The sequence below is a fragment of the Heterodontus francisci genome, chromosome 31 (genome assembly GCF_036365525.1).
Source record: "Heterodontus francisci isolate sHetFra1 chromosome 31, sHetFra1.hap1, whole genome shotgun sequence".
Classification (NCBI taxonomy): domain Eukaryota; kingdom Metazoa; phylum Chordata; class Chondrichthyes; order Heterodontiformes; family Heterodontidae; genus Heterodontus; species Heterodontus francisci.
The window spans coordinates 55,633,423-55,639,130 of NC_090401.1; the positions used below are offsets into that span (position 1 = coordinate 55,633,423).

A 5,708-nucleotide genomic window follows, 5' to 3' on the forward strand; every position below is an offset into this window, starting at 1 on the left:
CTTGACATCAGTGCTGCTGCCGGCCACCTCGACGTACCTGGCGAGAAAGGTGAGTACATCCACCACCGGAACATGGGGGTTGTAGAGGTGAATCGTCACCACCCGGTCCCGTTGTGACGGAAGCGTGAAGAGCGGCTCCGCTGTGAGGATCGACAGTGGCGCCCGGTCCCCTTTCTCCTTGAACGCCTTCAGGAACTTGATGCATCCCGCCACGTTCCGGAACGTCACGTCAAAGTATCCACTGCTGGGGAAATCCTGCAGGCAGAAGATGTCCGTAGCTTGAAATCCACAGTAATCGAAGAGGATCCTCTTGAGGAAGAAGGTGCGATCGACCGGTGCATCTCCTTCCTTGTCCTGCACGACCACCCGAACGGTGTTGTGCACTCCCAGGCCTGAAGCTCGAAGATTGATTATAGCCATTTTACTCAAAGCCTACCCAGGATCAAAAGGCAATGATCATGGTCTCTTCTCAACCAAGTAAGTACTGATAAGAACAGATACTACACTTGATCTTAGCCAAAAGGCCGAGACTAATTTATCTCAATGCTTTTATATTCCTAGGTTCCTTATCTGCAAATCTACACTTTGTTCTCACAGAAGCTGTTTTTCGCTGTCTCCTCCCAAGGTCTCGCCCTTTTACTGAAAGTAAGCATTTTAAAACTTGACATAATCTCCCAGAATCCCTCTACCTTGACATCTTGTCTATACTGTGCCCTATTTCCTAAGTTTTCCCACTTTATCATGCTACAAAGAAGGGTTCTAATAAAGCCAAATGTTAAGTTATAATAATAAGTCATTCGTTAGTTTATAATAGCTAGATTTTAACAATTAGTATTCTGGTTAGTAACTTTTAGTAACCTAATAATCTGACAATTGTGTTTGTGTGTGCAAGTTTTTAATTGGCAGTTCCGATGTTAATTGTACATGAGGACAGAGAGATCAAAGCTATAGGTCTGTCACTACAAAGAAATAAACCATTATATCCATCTGCTTTGTTCTACCAACAAAGTACCTTGTAGTGCTATCCATGCCACCTGATAAAGTTACTAGTCTGCTGTCTTGCCAACACTTGCATATTGGTTCAATTTGAATTAGTTCAGATTTAAAGAAAACGTTGCAATGTGGAGTCCAAAGACAGTGGATACAACCCGTTAACATTATTAATAGGATCATAGTGGGATAATAGGATACAGCACAAAAAAAAGCCATTTGGCCCATCGTGCCTCGACTGATGATGTACTAATAAATTCAATACTGAAGTACAGTAGATATATTTATTTAACAGTAGTTATAATGATGTGTACTAATTTAACAATGGGTATACTAGTTTAACACGAGTTATAATGATCTGTATTAGTTTAACAATAGGTACAGAGGACATAATTTTTTTTAATTACTGGGCATTGGGGCTATACTTGTCAACAAAACAAAATAAAGAAATTATGGGTGGAATCTTCCAGACTTAGTCCCTGCCATAATGGCAGGACCATTTTCAGGTCGGGAACCCGATTTCCTAATGGGCAGGCCTTGCCGAAGCTCCTTTGCTGAGCAACGGCATCAGCATCCGCCTCCTGGTTTCCCAACCAATCAGGGAAAGCAGACGGATGACCCATCAATTCTGTCAAACTAAGGATTGCTAAAGAAAGGGATTATGGCATGGGTCAGAAAGGCTCACCAGTACTTGGATTTTTCAGCCTGCAGCAACATCAGGAATGGAGAACAGACCTGGGATGGCTGATCCCTGGGATTCTACCTGGAGGAAGGGACTGCAGTGAGGTGATCTTTCCCAAGGACAGAGGAAGATGAGAACCTCTCCAACCTAGCAGGCGTGGAAGGAAGTGGCTGAGGAAGTCAGCAGTAGAAGTGTGCTCCCTCCAAACTGGAGACAGTTCACCAAGACACTTCCGGTGGCATGCCCTACACTCTGTCTTGCCCAGCATTCTCCTGCACAGCACTCCACTCATTCCTCTCTCTGCAGGCATCTCACATCCCCATTCGAACAGCCAACACTCTCACTCACCCTCAGCCTATTGCCATACCGCACTGATGGCACATCATTCACCCTCACTGTCACCCTCCACAACTGGTGTCCTTCTCTGCTCTTCACAAAAGCCAAATGAACACTCAAACCTCTTTGTTTTCCCTCCTTGCAGGAGAAGAAAGCACACAATATGGCGAGCGGCAGAGAGCTGCGGGGGAGTCGGGGGATGGCCCTCCAGTGACAAGCACCTTGTCAGCCACTAGCAATGCGTGTCCACCTGCTCCACTGGGAAGGAGTTCTTGTTCCAGGAGGCTGCAGTTGTCAGTAGTGACCTGCTGTTTCAGCCTGAGTCTCCTGAGGCACTGCTTGTAGAGCTGATCTTCTGCTTGTAGACCCTGCGTCAGGGGGGTTCTCACCACCTTCCAGCTGGATCTCGGTGTCCATCCCATTTTCCGTGTGGAGGGGCATGTGGCTGAGGAGAAGGCAGCTGGTGCTGCTGCTGGTGTATCTCCTGCTGTTGGGCTGCTGCTGGTGCTATTGGCAGTGGTGGTGGCTTCAGCTCTTGCAAGGTGGAGTTGTATAAGCTGCCCCCATGCCACAGTGAAGGCTGGCAGCCGTCAAATGCAGCTGAAGGTGAGTGAAGTGCTAGAAAGGTGAAGTGTCTTCTAAGAAGTTGGTAATCACCTGTCAAGCAGTGAAAGCACTCTCTGATAGAAGAACTTTGAACAGCAGCCTCTCACCTGGCCACTGCTGCAGCTCTTCAGTTTCTAGGGTCAAAGCCTTCCCAGCTTGTCAGTTAGACACTGACTCTGGCAAGTTGCTGACAGGTTGGGAAACAGGTGCTCTGGCTTGGAAATCCAGAATTGAGGGTTAAAACAGGTATTAATTGGCTTTTTAATGATCCAAGGGGGCTCCCTCCTCGTCTTCAATCCCACCTTGCAGAAACCCAGAAGAGGGCGGGATGAGATCGGGATCCTAACCAGACGTCAATATCAGGCTATTTAACTCCCCCCCCCCACCACACACACATGCAAATCTGCCTTCCCTTGCCTGTAAAAGCTCCCCCCCCCCCCACCCCCGCCATGTGTCAAAAAGAGGAATTAAACCAGATATTTTACAGCTTAGTAGCTATTCCTAGGGCTAATGGTGAGTGTCAGCTTCTGTTTTGTTATCTGCTAGCTATCTCCATTTGTCCAGTACAGCTTGTACTTCTCAATAATTTACCAACCACACAATCTTGACACCACCCATGGTGATTCACACTGGATGCTCTGTTTCTGGAGTGCTGCCCGCTTCCCCCTCACCCCCCACCTCCACACACACGCACAGAGCACAGTATTCGTCTTTTGCACCTGATTTCTTGTTATAAATATTGCATTTGACATGTTCTATTTATAATTTAGACACACATCTCACTCTTGCTCTCTCTCCATATATACATACCCGCACACAGATTACCAACAGCAGGTGCCAGAATGTGAAATTATGTTTAAATATCATCCAAGCACCAATACACAGCTTTTGAAGCTTAGTATTGTGGTGAATCTGCAGGCATGAAGTGCAGCCAATGAAAGCCATGTTAAAGTGATTGTACATTAATAACTTTAATGACCTAGAAATTTGTCACTTGACCTTTGCATTATTTTTGTTGGCACCAAGTAATGGAAAATGAGCAGAGGCAGATCTGCTGTTGGATGCAGCTCAAAAATCTCTTGAAGCCTCCCTTGCATCCAGAGAAAACAAAAATCTCCATGGTTAATGAACACGTGGTGCTTGGGCAGAAATTGGCAGAATTATTAACGATGTTTCCAAAACTATAAGACATATTGGGACTGGGTTAACACCACTACCCTTCCACTCCGGGACTTGTTTCTGGGCCATAATGCGTTGGGATAATTGCAAACCCATCTGATTGGGTACACAACAACACCATAATAGTACCCACAAATCGGCAGCCTCATTCAGAAAACGGAAATTTTCCTGTTCAGGAAATGTAAAAACCCACGGAGGAGCAATAGGGAAATTCTTTGAGGCTGAGGCTTATTACGGAGTAGAGCAGAATGAACATCTCCTTTGTATCTGTCTGTAGCATACAGAAAGTAATCAAAAAGGCTAATGGAATGCTTTATATCTAGTGGACGAGAAAACAGGCAGTAGTAGTCATGCTACAGCTATACAAAACCCTGGTTAGACCACACCTGGAGATACTGTCAGCAGTTCTGGCCACCACATCTTAGGAAGGAAAAATTGACCTTGGAGGGAGTGCAGCAAAGATTTACCAGAATGATATCTGGACTCCAAGGGTTAAATTATGAGGAGCAATTACACAAACTTGGACTGTATTCCCTGGAATTTGGAAGGTTCAGGGTTGTTTTCAAGATATTAAGGGGAGCATTTGGTTAGATTAGCTGAACCTATTTCTGCTAGTTGGATAGTCTAGGACTAGGGGCATAGCCAAAAAATTAGAGCCCAGCCTTTCAGGAATAAAATTAGGAAACACTTCTTCAAGCAAAGGGTGGTAGAAATTTGGAACTGTCTTCTGCAAATGGCAATTGATGATAGATCAATTGTGGATATTAAATCTGAGCTTGATAGATTTTTGTTAACCAAGGGTATGAAGGGATATGGGGAAAATGTGGGTATATGGAAGTAGGTCACAGATCAGTCATGATCTAATTGATGGCAGAACAGGCTGGAAGGGCTAAATGACCTCCTCCTCTTATGTGAATGTACTGGCTTGGCGTGCTTGAGTCATAGATTTTCCTTGCGTTTTCCAGCCAATGTCAAATGCAGCAAAGGGTGGAACCTCAATGTAGGACATCAAAGGATCATTTAACTAAGACCTGTGTATGCTGGTCAGTTTTTTGGCAGGCACTGAGTCCACCAGCACCTTCTCAAGAGCAACGAGAGATGGGCATTAAATCCCAGCCTTGCTAGTGATGTCGACATCCCAAGAATGAATTGAATAAATTGATGGCTGATATCTCCAAACAGCATTGTGTGCCACCTCAACCTCCATATCCGATTCGCTTTATTCTCCTCTGATCCATTAAGTACTCCTCTGGGGGAAATACAAAGGTACTCTTTTTTTTTTGGCAAGTCATTTGCAAAACAGGTTACAAAACAAAACATTGACGAGTTATTGAGGTAGTTTTCAACTGCCAGGTGGTAAACTCAAAGTCATGGATTGGCTGCTTGTTGCATACCTGACTGCATTTTCCACTCCAGTCACTTCAGTGGCACCCATAATAGGTCCCACTCTCCTTTTGCTCTGTGTAAGTCTTTGGCTGGGATTTTGCAGTCATTGTCAAAGGAAGGACTCTCACTGTTCACTTCAATTCACCTGCAAAACTTTTGTGAGCTTTAGAGCACAGACTTGCTGTAATCCAGTGCCTGATCCAGCACTGTTCCAACTGCAGCGCATCTTTGGTGGCTGTAAGCAGGGCAAGAAACAGGGAGGCTCTTCAACCAATCATATTGAAGAATCTTCACTGAGCCACGTGGAGGAAATATAAAGCAGGAAGTATAAATTAGACCAAAATTATGGTCAGAAAGCAGAATAAAGAGAGGGAATGAAAGATGGGATTAAGAAAGAGACACACAGATAGGAAAAGTAAAAAAAGTATTTCAATATTTTTCAATCACCAACATTAAGTAACTTCTGAAAGAATGAGACTCCACACTAATGAAATTATATTTTCAGGGCCGGAGAAGTTGTTTGGCAGTA

The 5,708-nt window shown here is 44.6% G+C and overlaps 1 pseudogene; it reads right to left on the bottom strand.

Annotated features, from left to right (window-relative positions):
* Nucleotides 1-427: 427 nt before the first annotated feature.
* On the bottom strand, nt 428-537 carry LOC137347350 (U2 spliceosomal RNA; annotated as a pseudogene).
* Nucleotides 538-5,708: the final 5,171 nt, after the last annotated feature.